At 45.9% G+C, this 26,992-nt stretch overlaps 1 long non-coding RNA gene across 1 annotated transcript; it reads right to left on the reverse strand.

Annotated features, from left to right (window-relative positions):
* Positions 1-455: 455 nt before the first annotated feature.
* Positions 456-24,855, reverse strand: LOC148136406 (uncharacterized). Its single transcript, XR_015754431.1, has 3 exons — positions 24,806-24,855; positions 10,353-10,460; positions 456-1,288 (listed from the first exon to the last, which is right to left on the reverse strand). It is a non-coding gene; the product is annotated as an uncharacterized LOC148136406 (long non-coding RNA).
* Positions 24,856-26,992: the final 2,137 nt, after the last annotated feature.

Below are 26,992 nucleotides of genomic sequence, written 5' to 3' on the forward strand. Positions count from 1 at the left end.
TGGAAGAATCACTTCTTTTACTTGGTTCCATTGGGGAAAAGCCTGTTAAGAACAAGCTGCCTCGGTGCTCTCTCTGATCCCCGAAAATACAGCCAGCTTCTCGAGTTCAGAGTGAAACGCGGCTGTTCTTTCGAAGCAGTGATTGAAAGAACATCTCAAGATTGCATTTCCTCTGCTTCAGGCCTTCAGAGGAAGCCATGCATGTTTACTGACTTGACCACCTGTGCCAAAATATCAGAGTGGCACCTTATCCTTTTGTCTTCAACAATAGCCACTTATCCAAAGTCTCTCGGTTATTTCTCAGAGAACCAATTGCTGCTGTTAAGACGGACCCAGAGGGTCCCGTCTTTGCGTGTTCTTTTGGGAAGGAGAGACTCACACTGGCAACTATGATTAGACGCAGACAGCAGTTTATTCACAGAATCCTAACTGATACAACGAATCAACAGGCATGCATTCGTTGGAGAAGGCGTTCTGCCTTCCCGTTCAAAGTTGACACAATTATACTTCGCGCTGCCTGGAGTCCCCGGTCAGTTCGCCTTCCCCATTGGTCCATTCATCTGCGCGCGCTGGGGATCCGTCCTCCTATTGGCCGCATCGAAGTGCCTGTCCAGCTCCTGCTGTGCTTGACAATGGCTCAGCCATCCCTGGGAGCGGTTCCGATCCCGTATTCAATAGTTCATTGTGTCAAGGAATTACTATGCGTCTGACAGGCTAGCCATTTTCAATAGTTTTAGTTTAACTAAATTGTCAATTACACTTATCAACTTTAGACTTAAATAGAGCCATTCACACTCACTAGTTACAGGTTCCGATAGAGCAATTCACACTTGTCTAACAGTTACAGATTCCGATCAGTTTCTTTATTAATCCCGAGTTTCGATGGGGCAATTGATACTGGCTGGTATTTACAGGCTCCAAGATTTAATTAACATTATGCATATCCCTTACAAGCTCCAGCAGTCATGCAATCGCCTGCAGCAGCTCGCTTGGCTGTTGTTAACCATTTCAGGGCTGGAAGTGTCACCCTCCCTAGCCCTACATTAAACACCGCAGTGAAATCTCCCCAACACTGCTGAGAAAACTGTTCCTTTTCTGTTTTCCTGTCCACAGTGCATGTTGAGATGTTTAGAGCTGTGTGTCCACATTACTGACTTTGTATGTTAGGATGTTACTGACATTGCATCCTCATTGTGTTGGTTTTGCTTTTGGTAATAATTGTGTTGATTATAGAGTCGCAGTATTGTTGTAGCACCAAAGGAGGCCATTCGGCCCATTGTGCTGCCACCTGCTTTAAAGAAAACGAGCAAAAGGGAAAAGCTGATGAACTTCTCAGAAAACATGGCTGTTTAAAACACAACATATACAAGACATTTAATCAATCACCCTGGCAACTGGCAAAAAAAAGCATTTTGATTTTATCTGTAGAATGGTGAGTTTAGAGAGACAGTGCAATCCTCCTGGTCAAATATGTAAACGAAAAAGTGTGAGCATGTCTATGTATACGGCCATTTGTGGACATATGGCTGTATGTAGAAACTGTAATAGCATGAATGTGTATTTATGCAAGAGAGTATATAGACTCTGTATATAACTGTGAATGCATGCATGGTGTATGTTTGACTGTAATGTATGACCATACATGGATGGTGTACAAATGACTATATATGAATGACTACATAGATATGGTTAAAAATTGCACAAACCAGGTTATAGCCCAACAGGTTTATTTGGAAGCACTAGCTTTCGGAGCGCCGCTCCTTCATCAGGTAGGAAGGAGCGTCGCTCCGAAAGCTAGTGTTTCCAATTAAACCTGTTGGACTGCAACCTGGTGTTGCGTGATTTTTAACTTTGTACACCCCAGTCCAACACCGACATCTCCAGATCATAGCTATATGGATATGGGTATGTATATTTGATTATAGAGGTGGACTGTGGAGGTATGTATGACTAATGTATGACTGCGTGTACATGTAGATTGTCATGATGTGGAGGTGCTGGTGTTGGACTGGGGTGTACAAAGTTAAAAATCACACAATGCCAGGTTATTGTCCAACAGGTTTACTTGGAAGCACTAGCTTTCGGAGCGCTGCTCCTTCATCAGGTAGCTAGTTGTTGGACTATAATATGGTGTTGTGTGATTTTTAACTTTGTATATACAGACTGTCTGTAAGTATGTCTGCATATAAAGATATAATTGTGCATAAATTGTGTGCATATATTGTAAGATTTTTGCATTGATTGGAGCCAAGTGGATATTGTTAAGTACCAGGTCCTTGACTGGGGTTGTTAACCTGGGCCAATCAGGAAAGTCCTGGTCGACCAATCGAACCAGATCATCCTGCTGTCAGTCCCCAATAAACACCAGCTCACTGTAAAAAAAAATCTCACCAGGAGATGGGATTTGAGGTTTGTCCTCATTTCCCTGGAAACTGGTTGAACGTTGGGGTTTGAGGCCTGGCTTTGCTGCCCCTTTCCCTGTAAATTGCTGTTTTTCTATATACAGCTGTTAATGTTAATTGTTTGCAAACTGTACTGTTTGATAAATCTTTTTTTTAAATCTAACCAGGAGTATCTTCTCAGTTCAGGGGACTGACTCTAAGCTGACTGGCCACAGTCGGTGTATTTTGCGTGTGTAAATAAAGGGTGACTTGATGCCAGCATACGGCCTCTGTGCAGTTACTTCAGTGGCAACGAGAGACAACAGGAAGTGCCTGAAGAACGTTCACTTGCTACAGCTACCTTGAAGTTGGGGTAAGCATTTCCACATCGGGCCTTTAATTAGGTTGACTCATTTGATCCTGCCCTCAATGTCTAGGTCCCGTATGTTGAAAGAATACGATATTTTTTTCCAGGTAAATGATATTGGGGCAGATGAAAAGCAACGAGTAATCCTTCTGACTGTCTGCGGACCCGTAGCATTCTCGGTTATAAGGGGCTTAACTTTCACCCGACACTAAAACCTTCCAAGGAGTTAATGGAGTTGGTGAAGGAATATTAGGATCCCAAGCCTCCTCGTAGTCTGAGATGCTATCAGTTTTATTCAGAGAACAAGGGGGAATCCATATTGGGATTTTTGACGAGGTTGAGACGAATGGCAGAGGAATGTGAATGAAATGCTAAGGGACTGTTGGGTATGTGGGATTGGTGATGTGACCATGCAAAAGCTCCTACCAGCTGAAGCCCAGTTGGCCTTCAAACAGGCCCCACAACTGGCTTTATCATTGGAAACTGTGGCAAGTGGAGCATGGGGACTCCAGGGCAACCCAATGGAAGTGGATGTCCTACACCTTTCCGAACTGAGCTTGGGGAACACCACTTGAATCAAGGTAATCGCAGAGCTTCACACTGGGCATATCCTGAGCAGGGGGAGCCTAGGCCAGCGCATAGCAGATACCCACAACAAAGCCAAGCCTCAGCCAAGTGGCTAAAAACCTCTTCAGGATTTGGGCCTGCAAGCCATTGTATTTGCTGCCGATTTGTAGTCTCGAGACAGCTAAGGAGTCCTAGCAGGCCTGAGCTGAGTTAAAAAAACCTCGTAGGCCCATAACCAGAAACGTGCACATGTTGGAAAGTCCCCCTTCATGTGGGTTGGAACAATTAAATTGCTTAGTGACATCCAAATTGGAACTGATTACAATTAATGTTTGATTAAATGGTCACCCAGTTCCCATGGAGGTCGATACCAGCACAGCTGTATCTGTGGTTGCAGAATCAGTCTTTAACAAGATTTGCTCGAGACTCCAACCCTTACGTTTGTGCAAGGCCTCAGCCAGACTGAGAACGCACGCTGGGGAACCATTGCAGATTAAGGGTACAGCATCCGTTCTGGTCTCCTATGAGAAGCAGTTGGTGGAGTTACCACTGATGGTAGTAAGAGGCTTGGGCCCAGACCTACTGGGGAGGAATTGGTTGAGAAAGATTCACCTGGATTGGCTCAACACTTTTCAATCACAAAATGGCTGCCTCAGTGAAGTCCTAGTGAAATACTTGGGAGTATTTCAGGAAGGGCCTGGGCCTGATTGGATCCCATTAACTATGAGATCCTTGATTGGGGTTGTTAATCTGTGCTGATCAGGAAAGCTCTGGCTGAACAATATAACCAGGAGACCACAATATCCTCAGTTCACATGGTTGACTCCGCAGCCAGTATACTGTGCACTGGTAAGTAAAGGGTAATTGGTCACGGGACTCCGGCCTCTACGCAATTGTTTCACTTTTGCTGCAATGAAAATGAGCACCTGTGAACATGGGAGCTCTTTAATGTTCAGGGTGTGGGAGTGACGGAATTGTTAGCTGGCATCTTTCCGTGATTGTAAGGTCACTCAGGGCTGTTTCAGGGTCACTGAGCAACGGTCATAATGGTCGGAGGAGGGAGAAATCCGACAGATGCTTTACATTAAGAGCTGTTCACTGCAGTTCTGCGAAGGAGTCAGGAGCAACTGGGTCGCTCTGTGCTGTCGGTTCACTCGGGATGACGTTCCAGGGATTAATAAGCACTACACATTGGAGTCGGGACTCACAAATAGTCCGAGGGAGTTGAGAATGTGGGAAGGTGGCTGGCTTCTGTGGGAGGTTTGTGAACATTAATAGAGGTATACAGCCTGGAAACAGACCTTTCAGTCCAATCAGTCCGTGATGACCAACTTTCCCAAAGTGAACTAGCTCCACATGCCTGCTCCTGATCCATATCCCTCCAAACATTTCTTACTCATGTACTAATCCGAATGCCTTTTAAATGTTGTAACTGCACCCACTGGAAGTTCATTCTACACGTGAATCACTATCTGTGTAAAAACGTTGCCCCTCATTAAATCTTTTCCCTCCCATAAGCCTCCTGATCTTGACATCCCCCACAGTAGGGAGTAAACACCTGCCATTCACTTTATCTACATCCCTTATTATTTTATAAAGCTCTATCGGGTCACTCCTCAATCTCCTACTGTCCAGTTAAAAAAGTCCCAGCCCATCCATCCTACCTTTACAGTTTAAACCTTCCGTTTGAGGAAGAATCCTGATCAATCTCTTCTGAACCCTCTTCAGCTCCTGTAACAGGGCGACCAGACAATGATGGATTCTGAGGTTAGGGATGGGTATTTGATTACTCTTGGTCAAGTCGGCATAAGCAGGGAGGAAGTGTTGGGTATTCTAAAAGGCATTAAGGTGGACAAGTCCCCGGGTCTGGGTGGGATCTATCCCAGGTTATTGAGGGAAGTGAGAGAGGAAATATTTAGGACCTTAGATATCTTTGCAGCATCCTTGAACATGGGTGAGGACCCTGAAGACTGGAAAATTGCTAATGCCGTTCCCTTGATTAAAAAGGGTAGCAGGGATAATCCAGGTAATTATAGACCAGTGAGCCTGACGTCAGTGGTAGGGAAGCTGCTGGAGAAGATCCCGAGGGATAGGATCTATTTACATTTGGAAGAAAATGGGTTTATCAGTGAGAGGCAACATGGTTTTGTGAAAGGAAGGTCATGTCTTACCAACTTCATGGAATTCTTTGAGGAAGTGACGAAGTTGATTGGTAAGGGAAAGGCTGCAGATGTCATATACATGGAGTTCAGTGAGGCATTTAATAAGGCTCCCCATGCTAGGCTGATGGAAAAAGTGACGTCACATGGGGTCCAGGGTGTACTAGATAGATGGATAGAGAACTGGCTGGGCAACAGGAGACAGAGAGTAGTAGTGGAGGGGAGTTTTTCAAAATGGAGAACTGTGACCAGTGGTGTTCCACAGGGATCTGTTTTGGGATTATTGTTGTTTGTGATATACAGTTATGATCTGAAGGAAAGTATAGGTGGTCTAATTAGCAAGTTTGCAGACGGCACTAAGATTGGTGGAGTAGCAGATAGGAAGGGGACTCTCAGAGAATGCAGCAGAATATAGATAGACTGGAGAGTTGGGCAGAGAAATAGCAGATGGAGTTCAATCCAGGCAAATGTGAGGTGATGCATTTTGGAAGATCTAATTCAAGAGTGAACAATACGTCAAATGGAAAAGCCCTGGGGAAAATTGATGTACTGAGAGATCTGGGTGTCCAGGTCTATTGTACTCTGAACGTGGCAATGCAGATCCTTAGAATGGTCAAGAAGGCATAGGGCATGCTTTCATTCATCGGACGGGGTATTGAGTACAAAAGTTGGCAGGTCATGTTACAGTTGTATAAGACTTTGGTTCGGCCACATTTGGAACACTGCGTGTAGTTCTGGTCACCACATTACCAAAAGGATGTGGATGCTTTGGAGAGGGTGCAGAGGAGGCTCACCAGGATGTTATCTGGTATGAAGAGTGCTAGCTATGAAGAGAGATTGAATAGATTAGAATTATTTTCATTAGAAAGACAGAGGTTGAGGGATGACCTGACTGAGGTTTACAAAATAGACAGGGTGGATAACAAGAAGCTTTTTCCCAGAATGGGGGACTCAATTGCGAGTTTGAGGTGAGAAGGGAAAAGTTTAAGGATATATGCGTGGAAAGTTCTTTACGCAGAGGGTGGTGGGTGCCTGGAATACGATGCCCAGTGGAGGTGGTAGAGGTGGGCATGATAATGTCATTTAAGATGTATCTAGACAGATACATGAATGGGCAGGGAGCAAAGGGATCCAGATCCTTAGAAAATAGGAAACGGGCTTAGTTCGAGGATCTGGATCAACACAGGCTTGGAGGGCCGAAGGGCCTGTTCCTATGCTGCAATTTTCTTTGTTCTTTGTTACTCCAGAAGAGGCCTCACCAACAACTTGTACAACCTCAACATAACGTCCCAACTCCTATACTGAGCAATGAAGGCAAACATGCTAAACGCCTTCTTAACCAACCTGTCTACATGTGACACAAAAGTTAAAGAATTCTACATTTGAACCCTAGGTCCCTCTGTTCTCCAACACTACCCGGGGCCCAACCATTAACAGCATCAGTCCTACCTTTCTTTATTTTGCCAAAATGCAGAACCTCACATTTATCTAAATTAAACTCCACCTGCCTCTCCTCAGCCCAATTAATCAAGCTCTCTTCGTAAACCTGCTTCACCGTCCACAATACCACCAATATTGGTGTCATCTGCAAACTTCCTAATCATGCCTTCTCTATACTCATCTAAATCATTTCAATAAAAATGGGGGAGGTGCTAAATGAGTACCTTGCATCAGTATTTACTGTGGAAAACGACATGGAAGATATAGACTGTAGGGAAATAGACGGTGACATCTTGCAAAATATCCATTTTACAGAGGAGGAAGTGCTGGATGTTTTGAAATGGAGACAGGAAATCCCCAGGACCTGATCAGGTGTACCTGAGAACTCTGTGGGAAGCTAGAGAAGTGATTGCTGGGCCTCTTGCTGAGATATTTGTATCATCGCTAGTCACAGGTGAGGTGCCGGAAGACTGGAGGTTGGCAAACGTGGTGCCACTGTTTAAGAAGGGTGGTAAAGACAAGCCAGGGAACTATAGACCGGTGAGCCTGACATCGGTGGTGGGCAAGTTGTTGGAGGGAATCCTGAGGGACAGGATGTACATGTATTTGGAAAGGCAAGGACTGATTTGAGTTAGTCAACATGGCTTTGTGTGTGGGAAATCATGTCTCACAAACTTGATTGAGTTTTTTGAGGAAATAACAAAGGATTGATGAGGGTAGAGCGGTAGATGTGATCTATATGGACTTCAGTAAGGCGCTCGACAAGGTTCCCCATGGGAGACTGATTAGCAAGGTTAGATCTCACGGAAAACAGGGAGAACTAGCCATTTGGATACAGAACTGGCTCAAAGGTAGAAGACAGAGGGTGGTGGGGGAGGGTTGTTTTTCAGACTGGAGGTCTGTGACCAGTGGAGTGCCACAAGGATCGGCGCTGGGTCCTCTATTTTTTGTCATTTACATAAATGATTTGGATGTGAGCATAAGAGGTACAGTTAGTAAGTTTGCAGATGACACCAAAATTGGAGGTGTAGTGGACAGCGAAGAGGGTTACCTCAGATTACAACAGGATCTGGACCAGATGGGCCAATGGGCTGAGAAGTGGCAGATGGAGTTTAATTCAGATAAATGAGAGGTGCGGCATTTTGGGAAAGCAAATCTTAGCAGGACTTATACACTTAATGGTAAGGTCCTGGGGAGTGTTGCTGAACAAAGAGATCTTGGAGTGCAGGTTCATAGTTCCTTGAAAGTGGAGTCACAGGTAGATAGGATAGTGAAGATGGCGTTTGGTATGCTTTCCTTTATTGGTCAGAGTATTGAGTACAGGAGTTGGGAGGTCATGTTGCGGCTGTACAGGACATTGGTTAGGCCACTGTTGGAATATTGTGTGCAATTCTGGTCTCCTTCCTATCGGAAAGATGTTGTGAAACTTGAAAGGGTTCAGAAAAGATTTACAAGGATGTTGCCAGGGTTGGAGAGTTTGAGTTACAGGGAGAGGCTGAACAGGCTGGGGCTGTTTTCCCTGGAGCGTCAGAGGCTGAGGGGTGACCTTATAGAGGTTTACAAAATTATGAGGGGCATGGATAGGATAAATAGGCTAAGTCTTTTCCCTAGGGTGGTGGAGTCCAGAACTCGAGGGCATAGGTTTAGGGTGAGAGGAGAAAGATATAAAAGAGACCTAAGGGACAACGTTTTCACAAAGAGAGTGGTACATGTATGGAATGAGCTGCCAGAGGATGTGGTGGAAGATTTAAGATGCATTTGGATGGGTATATGAATAGGAAGGGTTTGGAGGGATATGGGCCGGGTGTTGGCAGGTGGGACTAGATTAGTTGGGATATCTCGTGGTCATGGACTGAAGGGTTTGTTTCCATGCTGTACATCTCTATGACTCTATGCTTTAATAAAGGACAAACAAAAGTGGGCCCAACACTGATTTCTGTGGAATATCGCTGGTAACACGCCTCCAGTCTGAAAAACAACCCTCCACCACCGCCCTCTCCATCCTGTTGTTAAGCCAATCTTGTATCCAATTGGCAGGCTCGTTCTGAATCCCACGTGATCCAACCTTACGACTTAGTCTACCATGTGGAATCTGGTCAAAAGACTCTACTAAAGTCCAAGCAAATGATGCCCACCGCTCTGCCCGCATCAATCTTCTTGGCAACTTCCTCAAAAAAACTCAAGCATACGTGAGTGCAGTTGAGACAGTGAGGGATCAAAGGTTGCATGCCACACTTGCTTGATACAATGGAGCCATGATTAATGCTCAGGGGAAAACGCAGGACAATCTTTAGCTGGGTGAAGCCAGCTGTCGGGGAGTTGTGCTGGAGTGTGGTTTCAGTGTGTAGACTCTGGACAGGGAGGTGATCAAACAGAGTCGGAGCACTCATTCAGACAAACTATGATGGAAACAGTGTTCGAGAGGGAGGTCCAAGGCCAGATTCACAAAGGTGAGGAATTGTGAGCTGAAATGAAGTCGAGTGTGATTTGATGACTTACTGTGCCACTGGATAAGTTGCTGAGATAGCATTTATGATTTGCCGTATGCTGTAGGGTAGTAGATCATCTCACACATATTCACCACATGTTAATTCTGGGCATGAGAAATGAGTTACACATCTATTGCGTTACTAGTCTAATGAGTAAGGCATTGTTATTTTAATCTGTGGCTTTATTCTCACAGTAACTCCCCTGGATCTCAAATGTTTGAAAAGAAAGGTTACTGCTCCTTAACCAGATTGTAACATATTTGGTGTTCTCGTCTATCATTGCATTGAGTTGGAGGTCTGATCTGGGATCATAACTGTACGTACATTTCTGACTGAGTGATGAGTTTCTAATATGACTGGCTGTGTGTTCGGAAATTCTGAGGAACAGGGATGAATGTTCAAAAGTCTTGATCAAATAGATAGTGACGCCAAGAAGTCAGAGATGACAGATAAAGTAGCAAACAAAACTGCTTTTCCATTTGCAATTGCTCTGCAACCGATGTATTACTTTCAAATAATTTTGGGAAGTGACTTTTAGGAAGCGGATTTTAACAGCAAATGGTTAACTAACCAGCTCGCTATTTGTATTAGCACGTTTTGAGAAGATTCTGGATGAGGTTCTGGATGTAGGTTTGCTCGCTATTTTTATTGCAGCGATGTTAGCTAACAGAAGGCCTGCCCTGTTCTTTTCTCCAATTCTAGTTCTGTCCTGAGACTGGATGATGTTCTTTTGTGTTTATGAATAAATACACCCCCCGCCCCCAATCTTCGAGCAGGAAGACCTGCTCCATGCTTGCTCAGCAGGTAGCCTTGTTACAGAAACTCAGCTACCATTGTCGGAAGGAAACACCACAACTATCCCTCACACCACATCGTCCAAACTTGGCTGGCAATGGCTGCTAGTTGCACACTCTGCACTGGGGTTACTTGCTCATTAGCGTGTACTCACTTAAAATGATATCACAACTCTTAGCGTCACAGAGTCATTAGGCTTTACAACAGACCCTTCAGTCCAGATTAGAGTGGTGCTGGAAAAGCACAGCAGGTCAGGCAGCATCTGAGGAGCAGGAAAATCGACATTTCAGGCAAAAGTCCTTCATCAGGAATCCTTCAGTCCAACTCATCCATGTCAACTAGTTATCTAGTCCCATTTGCTGGCATATGGTCCATATCCCTCTAAACCCTTTCTATCCATGTACCCATCCAGATCTCTTTTAAATACTGTAATTGTATCAGCCTCCACTGGCTGCTCGTTCCATACACACACCGTCCTCTGTATGAAAACATTGCCCCTTAGGTCCCTTTTAAATCTTTCCCATCTCACCTTAAACCTATGCCCTCGAGCTTTGGACTTGCCCAACCTGGGGAAAAGAAGACTTCAGCTATTGATCTTATCCATGCCCCTCCTGATTTTATAAACCTCTATAAGGTCACCCCATAGCCTCTGATGCTGCAGACAAAACATCTCGTGTCTGTGTGGGTTTCCTCCGGGTGCTCCGGTTTCCTCCCACAGTCCAAAGATGTGCAGGTTAGGTGAATTGGCCAGGCTAAATTGCCCGTAGTGTTAGGTGCAGGGGTGAATGTAGGGGAATGGGTCTGAGTGGGTGCTCTTCGGCGGGTCGGTGTGGACTTGTTGGGCCGAATGGCTTGTTTCCACACTGTAAGTAATCTAATCTAAACTAAACCCCCAGCCTATCCAACCTCTAGCTATAGGTCCAACCCTCCAACCCTTGTAAATCTTTTTTCTGAACCCTTTCAAGTTTCACAACATCCTTTCTATAGCAAGGAGATCAGAACTGAATGCAAAATTTCAGAAGTGGCCTAACCAATGTCCTGTACAGCCACAACATAACTTTGCAACTCGTACACTCAAAGTTCTGACCAAGAAAGGCATACCTTCTTTACTATCTTATCTACCTGCGACTCCACTTTCAAGGAGTTATGCACTCCAAGGTCTCTTTGTCTGGCAACATTCCCCAGGACTCTTTCATTAGATTACTTACAGTGTGGAAACAGGCCCTTCGGCCCAACAAGTCCACACCGACCCGCCGAAGCGCAACCCACCCATTCCCCTACATTTACCCCTTACCTAACACTACGGGCAATTTAGCATGGCCAATTCACCTAACCTGCACATTTTTGGACTGTGGGAGGAAACCGGAGCACCCGGAGGAAACCCACGCAGACACGGGGAGAACGTGCAAACTCCACACAGTCAGTCACCTGAGTCGGGAATTGAACCCGGGTCTCTGGCGCTGTGAGGCAGCAGTGCTAACCACTGTGCCACCGTTTCATGAAGTATATAAACCATGATCAAACCCCTCCTAATACTTTAGGTAAAAACAATGACTGCAGATGCTGGAAACCAGATTCTGAATTAGAGTGGTGCTGGAAAAGCACAGCAGTTCAGGCAGCTGTGGAGCAGGAAAATCAACGTTTCGGGCAAAAGCTGTTCATCAGGAATAGAGGAGAAAGTGAGGACTGCAGATGCTGGAGTTGCTACTTCCCCCCAAGGCCCCAAGGGATCCTTCCATATCCACCACAAATTCACCTGCACTTCCACACACATCATTTATTGCATCCGCTGCTCCCGATTTGGCCTTCTCTATATTGGGGAGACAGACTGCCTACTTGCGGAACATTTCAGAAAACACCTCTGGGACACCTGGACCAACCAACCCAACCACCCTGTGACTCAACACTTCAACTCCCCCTTCCACTCCACCAAGGACATCCAGATCATAGCAACACGACGGTTGGAGGAAGAGCGCCTCATCTTCCGCCTAGGAACCCTCCAACCACAAGGGATGAACTCAGATTTCTCCAGTTTCCTCATTTCCCCTCACCTCCACCTTGTCTCAGTCAAATCCCTCGAACTCAGCACCGCCTTCCTAACCTGCAATCTTCTTCTTGACCTCTCCGCCCCCACCCCCACTCCGGCCTATCACCCTCACCTTACCTCCTTCCACCTATCGCATTTCCAACGCCCCTCCCGCAAGTCTGAGGGCTGAGGTGCGGGATGTGGACGAGATGCATTGGAGGGCATCTTTAACCATGTGGGAAGGGAAATTGCGGTCTCTAAAGAAGGAGGCCATCTGGCGTGTTCTGTGGTAGAACTGGTCCTCCTGGGAGCAGATACGGCGGAGGCAGAGGAATTGGGAATACGGGACGGCATTTTTGCAGGAGGTAGGGTGGGAAGCGGTGTAATCCAGGTATCTGTGGGAGTCGGTGGGTTTGTAAAAAATGTCGGTGTCAAGTCGGTCGTCATTAATGGAGATGGAGAGGTCCAGGAAGGGGAGGAAGGTGTCAGAGATGGTCCAGGTAAATTTAAGGTCAGGGTAGAATGTGTTGGTGAAGTTGATGAATTGCTCAACCTCCTCGCGGGAGCACTAGGTGGCGCCAGTGCTGTCATCAATGTAGCGGAGGAAGACGTGGGGAGTGGTGTCGGTGTAACTACGGAAGATGGACTGTCCTACGTAGCCAACAAAGAGACAGGCATGGCTGGGCATCAATGTGGACTTCACCAGTTTCCTCATTTCCCCTTCCCCCACCTCACCCCAGTTCCAAACTCGCACGCCATTTTGTGCAGGTCGCTGCGATGTAGGGGCCACCATTTTGTGAGGGTCCATAAGAGTTTTGGGCTGGGGGGTGCGTTCAAGACGGAGAAAGAGGGTGTCTGCTGTTGAAGGAATTTTTTTTCGGTGCGACATTATTTTGAGTCGTCAGGTTAAATCACTTTTTCCAGATCTTATGTGTTGTGATAAAAGGGTGATGGGGGTTAGGGGGTGCTGTTTAGTTATCAAGACTCATTGACTTTGTAGAGTCTATATGTGGTTTCTCTCAGTCGAGAGCAGTGTTCTGTATCTGGGGAGGGTTGGCAAACAGTCTTTATGCTTTGAAGGAGTGGGCAAGAATGGAGTGCTGTGTGGGTGTGATGGTCACCTGTGAAATTCTCCTGCAGATGTTAATCTGATGTTGGTGTATTACCAAGTGTGGAAAAAGTGGAAACGTTCATGAACATCTGAACTGTTGAGAGTTTGTTAAACGTGTTTTGATCAAACACTGAGGATGCGAAGGTTTTAGGTTGTTACAATTTGCTGGAAGGCTGAAGATGTGGTGCTGCAACTATTGTCTGCATGACTGTATGTTTTTATATCTGCTAATCGAAATGTTATCCTTGGATGCAGAATGAAGCAAAATCTGGCATCGGACCACTGTTTAGATAACAGACTTTGGTTATGCAGAAGGTGCAGTGTTCACTTCAAAAGAAAGTAATTGAGAAATTGTGAAGGCCTGGTGTGAGTTGTGGACTGGCATGGAAGTTAACCAGAATGAAGAGGTGGAACAACACGCAGGTTAAGTTTGAAGATCTTCAGGAGGAAGGAGTTTGGAGAGGAAGAGATCACTGACAACGCAGAATGAGCTAGCCTGTACAGATGTCTTTTTAAAATCTTTCTCCTCTCACCTTAAAAATATGCCCCCTGATCTTGCAACCCCCCCCCCATCCTTGGGAAAGGATGTCAACTGCGGTCACCCTGTTTTTGTTCAGTCACAAGTTGAGGGCTTCACTGTCCTAGCCAGCATTTATCGCCCACCCCAGAGGGTGATAAAGTGTCAACCGCGTCGCTGTGAGTCCAGAGTCACGTGCAGGCCAGACCAGGTAAGGAAAGCATTAACCTTCCTGAAAGGACATGAGTGAACCAGATGGGTTTTCCGATTGGTTTTTCCTTGATGATTCGGGGAATGGGAAGACGATGGAAATGGGGGTAGAGATGGGCAACATATAAAGCATTTCTGCTCCACATGAGAGCAGAGGGAGACCAAAGTATGCTAATTGCATTTCGGTGTAAGTGCGAACAGTTCTTGATATCATACTGATGAATCTTAACACCTTTAGAGAAAAACATATCCGTTCTTCTGATTAATTCTAATTTTGTCTCTTTGAAAGTTTTAAGTGAACTGCTGAAGTGAATTATTTACCTTAACACTCTTCCCTTGTCACGTTTCAATCTAATTCTCTTTCTCAATTGTTTGCAGATATGCATCAGGCGATAGGCAGAGAGAGTGACAGCAAGGATTCAGAGGTTACAGAAAAGGTAAAGAAAGAACCTGCATTTATATAGCCATCACTATCTTTACCCAGTGCTATCTATGCTTCAGTAGGTCACACCCCTGAGAAAATAGCCTGCAGATTCAGCAAGCAATTAATTGTAAGACAAATGTGAGCGTTCTGTGGATATGAGAGATGCTATGTAAATGCAGGTTCTTTCTTTCTTTATTTTGTCTGTAACCTCGGAATTCTTGCCGTCACTATCCACTTGATCAACGCTTTTGAACATTCATCCCTGTTCCTCAGTATTTCCAAATGGACAGTAATTAATAGGATAAACAGAAAGTTGCCATTTAAGAAAAGGGGAGGAATTAATGCTTTCTGTAACTGTACAGGGCACTAGGGAGACGGCATCATGAGTACCTTTTGCAGTTTTAGAATCATAGAATCCCCGCAGTGTGGAAACAGGCCATTTGGCCCTACAAGTCCACACTGACCCTCTGAAGAGTAACCCACCCAGACTCATTCCCCTACCCTATTACTCTACAATTACCCCTGGCTGATGCACCTAACCAACACATCTCTGAACACGATGGGGTAATTTAGCATGGACAAGTCACCGAGCCTGCACATTTTTGGACTGTGGGAGGAAACCAGAGCACCCGGAGGAAACCCATGTACACACGGGAGAATGTGCAAATTCCATGCTTTACTGAAGGACCAACTCCTTCCCTTTGGAAGCAGCCCATGTGGGAGAGTAGAGGATCAGAGGCATAATTTTACTGTGAGAGGTCACATGTTGAAGACAGAAATGAGGAGAAATTTCTTCTCTCAAAGGATAATAAATCCATGGAATTTCTTATCATAGAGGGCTGTTGAGGTTGGGTCATTAGCATTAGGGTTAGGGTTAAGATATGGTTAGGGTTAGGGTTAAGATTAGGGTTTGGGTGAGGACTACAGTTAGAGTTAGGGGTAGGGTTAAGGCTAGGGCTAGGATTTGGGGCAGCATGGTTAGCACTGCTACCTCACAGTGCCAGGGACCCGGGTTTGATTCCCACCTCGGGTGACTGCCCATGTGGGGTTTGCACATTTTCCCTGCGCGGGCTCCCTCTGGATGCTCTGGATTCCTCCCACAATCTGAAGTTGTGCAGGTTAGATCAATTGACCATGGGAAATTGCCTGTAATGTGTAGGTTAGGTGGGCTCGCCATGGGCAATTCAAGATTATAACTATTGGGTGGGATGACCTTCAGTGAGGCTGTGTGGACTTGTCGGGCTAAATGACCTGTTTCCACACTGGAGGGATTCTATGAAAGAAGTATATTCAAGTCTTTGTAATCAGAAAGCCAATCGAGGGTTATGGGTAAAAGGCAGGTAAAGGGAAGTCAGGGCAGGACATATACACTTCATGGTAAGGTCCTGGGGAGTGTTGCTGAACAAAGAGACCTTGGAGTGCAGGTTCATTGTACCTTGAAAGTGGAGTTGCAGATAGATAGGGTGGTTAAAGAGACATTTAGTATGCTTGCCTTTATTGGTCAGTGCATTGAGTGTCGAGGTTGGAAGGTCATGTTACGGCATTGTTTAGGCTAATTTTCGAATACTGCGCTCAATTCTGGTCTCTCTGCGAGAGGAAAGATGTTGTGAAATTTGAAGGGATTCAAAAAAGATTTACAACGGTGTTGCCAGGGTTGAAGGGCTGAGAGGTGACCTTATAGAGGTTTATAAAATCTTGAGGAACATGGATAGGGTGAATAGGCAAGGGTAGGGGAGTTCAAAATGAAAGGGCATAGGTTTAAGCTGAGACGGGAAAGATTTAAAAGGGACCTAAGTGGCAACTTTTTCACAGAGAGGGTGGTGCGTGTATGGAACAAGAGAGCTGTGTTCACATATCACTACCCACCATTCTGCTACTCTCCCCAGCCCACCCCATCCCGTTAACTCTCCCTACACCCACATCTAGTCCTGAAGAAGGTTCAATACTCGAAACATTGACTTCTCCACCTCCTGATGCTGCCTTGCCTGCTGTGTTCTTCCAGCCTCCTGTTTGTCTACCAGAGGAAGTGGTGGAGGCTGGTACAATTAAAACTTTTAAACGGCAGCTGGATGGGTATATCAATAGGAAGGGTCTAGAGAGATGGGCGGCACGGTGGTTAGCACTGCTGCCTCACAGCGCCAGAGACCCGGGTTCAATTCCCGCCTCAGGCGACTGACTGTGTGGAGTTTGCACATTCTCCCCGTGTCTGCGTGGATTTCCTCCGGGTGCTCCGGTTTCCTCCCACAGTCCAAAGATGTGCAGGTCAGGGTGAATTGGCCACGCTAAATTGCCCGTAGTGTTAGGTTAGGGGTATGGGTGGGTTGCGCTTCGGCGGGTCAGTGTGGACTTATTGGGTCGAAGGGCCTGTTTCCACACTGTAAGTAATCTAATCTAAGATGTGGGCCAAGTGGGATTAGATTAGGTTAAGATATCAGATCGGCGTGGACGAGTTGGGCCGAAGGGCCTGTTTCTGTGCTGTACATCTCTATGACTGCATGAGAGTGAATGGAGTTGAGGGTTATCAGATCAGCCATGACTGTGTTGAGGGGCAGGGCAGACTCAATGGGCTGAATGGCCTACTCTGCCCCTACATCTTATTGGTCATAGACCATAACAGCATGGAAGAGGCCCTTTGGCCCATCACGTCTTATAGATCAGAAGTGTTTCATTGGGCAGGGGCCCATTGGAAAAGGAGTACCTAGTGAGCAAAGGTTGAGACAATTGATTCTATGATCATTGGAACTGAGAGAAACCAATGGATGAAAAGGTGAATGATTCTGGCAAGTCGATGCCTTCATGGGGGAGCATCCAATTAGGAAGCACGGTTCAGAATCAAGTGATGCTCATTTAGGATGGAGACGGAGAGGAATTTCTTTCAATAGAGGGTCATGAATCTTTGGAAATATGAAGCCCACAGAACAGTTGAGGTTGGGTCAAGCTGAGATAGAGTTCTGAATGAGAAAAGAGTCAAAAGGTGGGGCAAACAGACTGGCAAGTGGAGTCAAAATCAAAATCAAAATCAAACCTTATATGAGTGGGTCCCATTTCCTATGCTCCTACATTTCTGCTATAAGTCAAATTTTGTTTCAAGTTCCTTGCAATAGGGCTGAGTATAGGGTTTTCTGTGCAATTCTGAGGAAGTGTTGCTCTGTCAACAATGCCATGTGTCTGATAAACCAAGCCCTCTTGGTTGAGCCCATGTTGTTACTTTATGTGGAGAATCATTGGCTCAGTGCTACTTTGGACTATGCCCATGTCTGCAGAAGGATTTTGTCTTGCGATGATTTATTACAAACATGGATCATTAAAAGTCACAACAGTCGGTGACTAATAAACTAGACAAGAGAGTGGCGATGAGATTGCGGAGTTGTGAAATTATTATGCGTTGTGACCGGAATGTAGATGAGATGTTGAGTCATCAGGAGAGACAACGAAAGGCTGGAGCTGAGGCAATCAGTTCAAAATGAAAATCACACCCCAAGTCGAAAACTGGTTCAGCTTTTGAAGTCACACTCAGAGGCAAGCACGTGCCACCACAGACAATACTCTGCTTATTTCAGCAACTGGAGGCAAGTTAAAGGAAGCTCAGCTCCTGTCAGTCACTGACTTACAAGTGTTCCCAATTCATCCTCCTCCTTTCTCTCCATGTCTTTGGAGGGAGACCAAGTGAGAGAGAGAGAGAGAGAGAGCACAATGTTTAGGAGATTGGACAGGAACATGTGGTGGGGGTGGGTGAGGAAATGATGGGAGGAAGAGAGTTCCTGACACTGAACTGGACTAGCCAGATAAACACATGCGGCGTTTCTTTGACTTTGTGGTGGGTCTGGCCCGAGTTTGGGTCCTCGAATCCAGAAATCGACTAAGCGAACTTTGTCTTAAATTCTCTTTTTCTCAGACTTCACTTTTTTCCCCTTTTATTATATTATGGAAAGACAGTTATTCCGAACCTTTTATTTCTTTATTTTTCCAGGCAATTGGAAAGTACTCGCAGTATGATTGCGTACGTCATAATTTTTGTGATGCCGGACTGTTTTTTTTTAAATTTTCAAATTTGTTTTTCCGAAAAATATGTACACAAGAATCTATACTTGGGTACCAAAGATTACTGCTGTAAGTGGTGATTTGTAAGCTTGTCACTGTACTCCTGTGACAACAAAGCTAATCCAATTCAATTCAATGGCGACAAGTCTGGGATTCCTGCGGCAAGTAATTCACCTCCCGATTCCCCAAAGCCTATTCCCCCATTGACTAGGCACAAGTCAGGAGAGTGATGGAATACTCCCCACTTGCCTGGTTGGGTGCAGCTCCAACAACACTCAAGAAGCTTCACACCATCCAGGACCTGTTGTAGGATACTTCACCTCTGACCCACTCTTGTAGCCATTGTGTTTATATGGCTAGTCCAGTTCAGTTTCTGGTCAATGGTAACCCTCTAGGATATTGATAGTGGGAGATTCAATGACTCTTCTCCAATTGAACATCAAGGGGAACCTACCTAGTTTTGACACCTTAACAAATCCTGGATATCTTAATTGTTTTTTTCAATATTGACAGCTGCTGCTAATCTTCAATATCTTGACCATGCTTTGAACCCTTTGACAATTCCAGTTAAAGTATGCAGTTATTATTTATATTAATGTCTGCTCTTAAAAACATCTCAAAGGCACTTTACCTCCCGAAAAGTACATCTGAAAAAGTACAAACTGCTTTTCCCAAAGATTACCCTGGTATCATATTCAGAGGGGAATATTATCTCTTCAACAAGGGGGTGTAAGCCCACCTTCCATCACTTTACTAATGATCGAGAGTAGAGCGATGGGCGTAACTGGCCAGATTGGATTTGATCTGCTTTTTACGTACAGGACATACCTGGGCAATTTTCCACATTGTCAGGTAGATGCAAGTGTTGCAACTGGACTGCAACAACTTGGCTAAGGGAGCGGCAAGTTCTGGAGCACAAATCTTCAGTACTGTTGGTGGAATGTTATCAGAGCCCGTAACCTCTGCAATATCCAGTGTCTCCAACTGTTTCTTGATTTCACGTGGAGTGAATCAAATTGGCTGAAGACTGGCTAGAATCAGGGAGAGTCACAGAGGATTGGAAAATCACTGGTGTGACATCCCTGTTTAAAACGGGAGTGAGGCAGAAGTTGGAAAATTACAGACCAATTCACCTAACCTTGGTCGTGGGCAAGGTCCTGGAATCCATTTTGAAGAATCGGATTTCTGAATACTTAGAAGTAGACGATAAAATAGGGCAAAGTCAGCATGGTTTCATCAAGGGGAGGTCACACCTGAGGAATCTTCTAGAATTCTTTGAGGAAGTAATGAGCAGGTCAGACCAAGGAGAGCCAATGAGTGTTACCTACCTGAACTTTAAGAAGGCCTTTGACAAGGTGGTGCACAGGAGGCTACTGAGTAAGGTAAGGGCCCATGGTGTTCATGGCAAGGTGCTCGCATGGAGAGAAGCTTGGCTGTCTGGCAGAAACGAGCTGAAAATGTGTTGCTGGAAAAGCGCAGCAGGTCAGGCAGCATCCAAGGAGCAGGAGAACCGACGTTTCGGGCAAGAGCCCTTCTTCAGGAATGAGGAAAGTGTGCCAAGCAGGCTAAGATAAAAAGGTAGGGAGGAGGGACTTGGGGGAGGGGCATTGGAAATGCAATAGGTGGAAGGAGGTTAAGGTGAGGGTGATAGGCCAGAGTGGGGGTGGGGGCGGAGAGTTCAGGAAGAAGATTGCAGATTAGGAACGTGGTGCTGAGTTCGAGGGTTGGGACTGAGACAAGGTGGGGGGGAGGGGAAATGAGGAAACTGGATAAATCTGAGTTCATCACTTGTGGTTGGAGGGTTCCTAGGCGGAAGATGAGGCACAGCAGAGAGTGGGGATAAAAGGGTCTTTCTCAGGATGGCAGCCAGTGATGTTCCCCAAGGCTCAATGTTGGCACCACAGCTTTTCACTTTATACATTGCCGATCGAGATGAAGGAACTGAGGGCATTCTGGCTAAGTTTGTAGATGATACAAAGATGGGTAAAGGGACAGGTAGCATTGAGGAGGTGGGGAGGCTGCAGAAGGATCTGGGCAGGTTAGGAGAGTGGGGAAAGAAGTTGCAGATGGGGCACAATGTGGGAAAGTGTGAGGTCATGCACTTCGGTAGAAAGAATAGAAACATGGGCTATTTTCTAAATAGGGAGAAACTTCAAAAGTCTGAAGTGCAATGAGACTTGAGAGTTCTCGTCCAGGATTCTCTCAAGGTAAACTTGCAGGTCGAGTCAGTACTTAGGAAAGCAAATGCAATATGGCATTTATTTTGAGAGGACTTGAATATAAAAGCAGGGATGTATATCTGAGGACCCGAGGGCACAGCCTTAGAGTAAAGGGACAGCCTTTCAGAATGGAGATAAGGGGAAACCTCTTCAGTTAGAGAGTGGTGAATCTATGGAATTCATTGCTACAGAAAGCTGTGGAGGCCAGGTCATGGAGTATATTTCAGACAGAGATAGATAGTTCTTGATCGTCAAGGGGAACAAGAGTTATAAAGAGAAAGGAGAAAAATGTGTCTGAGAAACCTATCAGCTATGACTGAATGGTGGAGCAGACTAGATGGGCTGAATGGCCGAGTTCCTGCTCCTATGTCTTATGGTCTTATGTTATCTGTGGTGCCTGGGGATCACTGGAGATCGATCATCCACTGAGTACTTCCGGCTGAAGGTTGCTGCGAAGTCTTCAGCCTCATCCTTTGCGCTGATGTGCCAGACTCTTCCATCGTTGAGGATGGGAATATTTGTGCAGCCTCCTCCTCCAGTGGGTTGCTTCATCATCCAGCACCATTCACGACCGGATGTGGCAGGACTGCAGAGCTTGGATCTGATCCGTTGGTTGTGGGATCGCTTAGTTCTGTCGGATACTTGATGCTGATGATTAGCAAGGATGTTGAATTGGTGCTTTTGTATCAGAGTCGAACACTGCTCAGTCATGCTTCCTTCACGGCTATTTATAGGTCAGACTTCCTCTCTCGTCTGGCCGTATTTCCTGACAATTCCCTTGTCCCTTGCTTTGTGCCTGTCCATGTATTTGCAAACTTGCTCCAAGGCTACCCAAGCTCACTAAACCATCGTTCAGCAGTTAATGCCATCTTTGGGTGTGTGTCAACTTCAGTAAGACTGACGCCCATCTTGGAGTTAACTCTGGGGGCCTGATCCCGAGTTCCTGCTTTTGTTGGCTGTGTGTGTGTAAAGATGTTGAGCTCACCCAACCTCACGAGGGATTAAAGGCAAAGACAGGAAAGTGATTAATATTTTCAGACAGTTCACTTCCTCTCTTTTTTTTTCGAATGTTTGGATAATGGGAATTATGAGTTAGATGCAGGCCTTTCATTGCTGCTTTTGGATATGGTACAAATATGAAGGCTGCCAGATGGGTGAAAAGGGTAACAGCCCAAGGCAAACTAAACCCGACTCTAAGAGAATGACAACTCCATTTATCTGAGATCTTGGGACATCTATAGATATCTCAGCATGGTGGCTCAGTGGTTAGTTCTGCAGCTTCACAGCGCAAGGGACCCAGGTTTGATTCCGCCATCGGGTGACTGTGTGGAGTTTGCACATTCTCCCCGTGTCTGTGTGGGTTTCCTCCGGTTGCTCCGGTTTCCTCCCACAGTCCGAAGATGTGCAGGTTAGGGAGATTGGCCGTGCTAAAATGCCTCACAGTGTCCAAGGATTTGCAGGCTGGGTGAGTTAGCCTGGGGAAATGCAGGGTTACAGGAATGGGGTTGGGTCTGGGGGGGCTGCTCTTCAAAGGGTGGGTGTGGACGTGATGGGCCAAATGGCCCTCTTCCTGCACTGTAGGGATTCTATGATCTCAAATGTGCCCAATGGTCAGGGGAGACAGTCAGACTCTCTGCAGTTGTAATGTAGGGATACACTACAGAACCTCCATCACCTTCACCATCCAGAAGGACAAGGGCAGCAGATACCTGAGAAACACAGCCAACTGCAAATTCCCTTCCGAACGGCATACTTGGAAATACCATCCATCCCTACCCCACAAAATCCTGGGACTCCATCTCAACACGCCAAAGACTGCAACAGTACCAGGAGGCAGCTTGCTCACCACCCCAAATCTTCTCCCAGGTATCAAGGAGTGGGCAAGAAAAGCTGGCCCAGATAGTGATGCCCACATGGCCCGGAATGAATGAGAAACAGCATGCAAAGCAAGATCCCACATGCAGCAAGAAAGTAAACAGCTGGATGGAGAGTTGCTGTTTCGCACTGGGCCTTGAGTGAAGCCACTTTGGTCACCAAAATAGCAAACAGGCGCTTTGGCTGGGGCTGGTCACAGGATAAACAAGGCTTCTCCTGAACAGTGGGGAACCCCAGTTTGCCCAGATAGGAAACGTCATGTTAGTCACGGGAGCTAACTCTATTCATTTCCTCTTTTCCCATCAGAAGAAGATGAGCTCAGCACAAATCCTGGAAACGTGACCGTGGGATCGAAGATGCCATTCTATTTGGTCACAAGCTCAACAACACAACCGCCAGCTGGTGGTTTGGATGGGGAGGGCCAACAAGTGACTGCCTCCAATGTTATTTTGCTGAATTTGAAAGGCTCCCCAACTCCCCGACCAACTAGTTCATTCACTCGGTCCCACAGAGTCTATCCTTCAGAGTTTACAGATTTGAGAGCTCGTTAAGGATAGTTTTTTCAGATTAGAAAATGAATCCTGACTACAAAGGAGACAATTATCCTCCCCATCCTTCTCTCCCTCCATTTTTCTCATTTCTGCTCTTGCCTCACATTTTCAATCTCTCTTTCACAGAGTCACACAGCAAGGAAACAGACCCTTCGATCCAACCAGTCCATGCTCAACATAATCCCAAACTAAACTAGTCCCACATTGATTAGATTAGATTAGATTACAGTGTGGAAACAGGCCCTTCGGCCCAACAAGTCCACACCGACCCGCCGAAACGAAACCCACCCATACCCCTACATTTACCCCTTACCTAACATTACAGGCAATTTAGTATGGCCAATTCACCTGGCCCTGCACATCTTTGGACTGTGGGAGGAAACCGGAGCGCCCGGAGGAAACCCACGCAGACACTGGGAGAACGTGCAAACTCCACACAGTCAGTCGCCTGAGGCGGGAATTGAACCCGGGTCTCTGGCTCTGTGAGGCAGCAGTGCTAACCACTGTGCCACCATTGCCTGCACTTGTCCCGTTTCCTTCCAAATACTTGTTATTCATGTATGTATCTAAATGTTGTAACTGCACCCACATCCATCACTTCCTCTGGAGGTCTATTCCACACACAAACCACCCTCTATGCAGAAATATTTGCCCCTCATGCCTTTTTTAAAATCTTTCTCCTCTCAGCTTAAAAATATGTCCGCTAGTCTTGAAATCCCCCACTCTTGGGAAAAGACACCTGCCATTCACCTTATCTACACCTGTCATGGTTTTGTAATGATGTGGACTGAGATGGACAAGTCAGAAGTCACACAACACCAGGGTATACTCCAACAGGTTTATTTGAAATCAAAAGCTTTCAGAGCACCGCCCCTTCGTCAAATGAGGTCTGATGGAGGAGCAGCGCTCTGAAAGCTTCTGATTTCAAATAAACCTGTTGGACTGTAACCTGGTGTTGTGAGACTGATGATTTTATATGCCTCTCTAAGGTCACCCCTCAACTTCTTACTCTTCAATGAAAAAATCCTAGCCTATCCAGTCTCTGCTTATAAATCAAACCTTCCATTCCTGGCAACATCCTGGTAAATCTTTTCTGAATCCTCTCCAGTTTAATAATATCCTCCCAATAACAAGGTTACTAGAACTGGTCACAGTACTCAACAAGAGAACTCACCAACGTCCTGTACAACCTCACCATGATGTGCTAGCTCCTGTACTCAAAAGTCTGAGCAATAAAGGTAAGCGTGCTAAACACCGTCTTAACCGCCCTGTCCACAAACGTCAAATAATGATGTACCTGAACCCCTCGGTCTCTCTGTTCAATAACAGGAAGCTTGAATAGATGCATCGACAGGTTCAAGAATAGCTTCTTCCCTGTCCTTATTAATCTGAGGAGTGGACTCTTTAACTTCAAAAAATGTTGATCTTGTTTTGCACACCTCCTGTGTAGCTGTAACCTTGCGTGACTCGCTCTGTCTAAGCACCCTGTGATCTGGAGGTCCTTGTTTGCTGTGGTCTCCCAGCACTGCTTGCAAAACCAAACTTTTCACTGTTCAAAGGTGCACGTAACAGCAATAAATCAAATCAAATAAAAAATAAAACAAAATAACTTTCATATCAAGTTCACACTTACACATCAACTCTCCACCTGCTTGTAGTATACTTTGATGAAGGCTAAGAGCTGACTTTTCTTTGACGTATTAATGTGGAGGGAAACGCGTAGGGAATGGATACAGAAGATGGATTAACAGAGGCTGGGTCCCGTCACGAGGTCATGCTTTATTTACAAGTGCAGAGTACACTCTGTGGTCAGTGAGCTCAGAGCCAGTCCTCAACTGAGCAGATTCTAACCTCCTGGTTATGTTGGTTAGCTGAAGGCTTTCCTGCTTGGCCAAGGTTAACGACATCAATGAAGAAGTTAATGAGGTCAGCCTGGTCCGAATCCCCAGACAACCCCACATGATAGATGCCAGCCAGGCGAACTCAAGAGATAAACATGTCGTTTAAAACAAAATATCATACGGCACACTAGTGGTGTAGAAATAACGGGAAATCCATGACTTTGACGTCTCCATAAATCGTCCTGTCTGACACAATAAACATTCAATCTCATAAAACAGGTAGCCCCAGAAATAATTACACACCAGATGTTTCACTCTTCTACTCAGGAAACTAATGGAGAAATTTCCCAATACTCACAGTGACTGAGCTCTAACACCAATGTCTGAAATGATCAATACTGCAACATTGATCACACACGTATCACTCCAGCATAAACCACAGCTTCAACTTCATACACACCACACCTGAATAGATACCTGAACAACAACTGTCACACTCACTGATATACCGCACAACCCTCAATGTAACACACTCTGATATACCCCACACCCCTCACTGTAACATTCTCTGATATACCGCACACCCCTCACTGTAACACTATCTGATATACCCCACACCCCTCACTGTAACACTCTCTGATATACCGCACACCCCTCACTGTAACACTATCTGATATACCCCACACCCCTCACTGTAACACTATCTGATATACCCCACACCCCTCACTGTAACATTCTCTGATATACCGCACACCCCTCACGGGAACACTCTCTGATAAACCCCACACCCCTCACTGTAACACTCTCTGATATACCCCACACCCCTCACTGTAACACTATCTGATATACCCCACACCCCTCACTGTAACACTCTCTGATATACCGCACATCCCTCACTGTAACACTCTCTGATATACCCCACACCCCTCATGGGAACACTCTCTGATATACCCCACACCCCTCAATTTGACACTCTCTGATATACCCATACCCCTCACTGTAACACTATCTGATATACCGCACACCCCTCAATGTAACACTCTCTGATATACCCCACACCCCTCACTGTAACATTCTCTGATATACCGCACACCCCTCACGGGAACACTCTCTGATATACCCCACACCCCTCACTGTAACACTCTCTGATATATCCCACATCCCTCACTGTAACACTCTCTGATATACCCCACACCCCTCACTGTAACACTCTCTGATATACTCCAAACCCCACACTGTAACACTCTCTGATATACCCATTCCCCTCACTGTAACACTCTCTGATATATCTCCACACCCCTCTCTGAAACATTCTCTGATATATCCCGCACCCCTCACTGTCACACTCTCTGATATACCCCACACCCCTCAATGTAACAATCTCTGATATACCTCCACACCCCTCACTGTAACACTCTCTGATATACTGCACACCCCTCACTGTAACACTCTGATATACCCCACACACTCTCTGATATACCCCACACCCCTCACTGTAACAATCTCTGATATACCTCCACACCCCTCACTGTAACACTCTCTGATATACCCCACACACTCTCTATTATACCCCACACCCCTCACTGTCACACTTTCTGATATACCCCACACCCCTCACTGTAACACTCTCTGATATACCGCACACCCCTCACGGGAACACTCTCTGATATACCCCACACCCCTCACGGGAACACTCTCTGATATACCCCACACCACTCACTGTAACACTCTCTGATATACCCCTCACTGTAACACTCTCTGATATACCGCACACCCCTCACGGGAACACTCTCTGATATAACCCACACCCCTCACTGTAACACTCTCTGATATACCTCACACCCCTCACAGTAACACTCTCTGATATACCGCACACCCCTCACGGGAACACTCTCTGATATAACCCACACCCCTCACTGTAACACTATCTGATATACCCCACACCCCTCACTGTAACACTCTCTGATATAACCCACACC

The sequence above is a fragment of the Chiloscyllium plagiosum genome, unplaced genomic scaffold (genome assembly GCF_037043375.1).
Source record: "Chiloscyllium plagiosum isolate Xiang-an unplaced genomic scaffold, Cpla_swu_hap1 HiC_scaffold_45, whole genome shotgun sequence".
NCBI classification, from domain to species: domain Eukaryota; kingdom Metazoa; phylum Chordata; class Chondrichthyes; order Orectolobiformes; family Hemiscylliidae; genus Chiloscyllium; species Chiloscyllium plagiosum.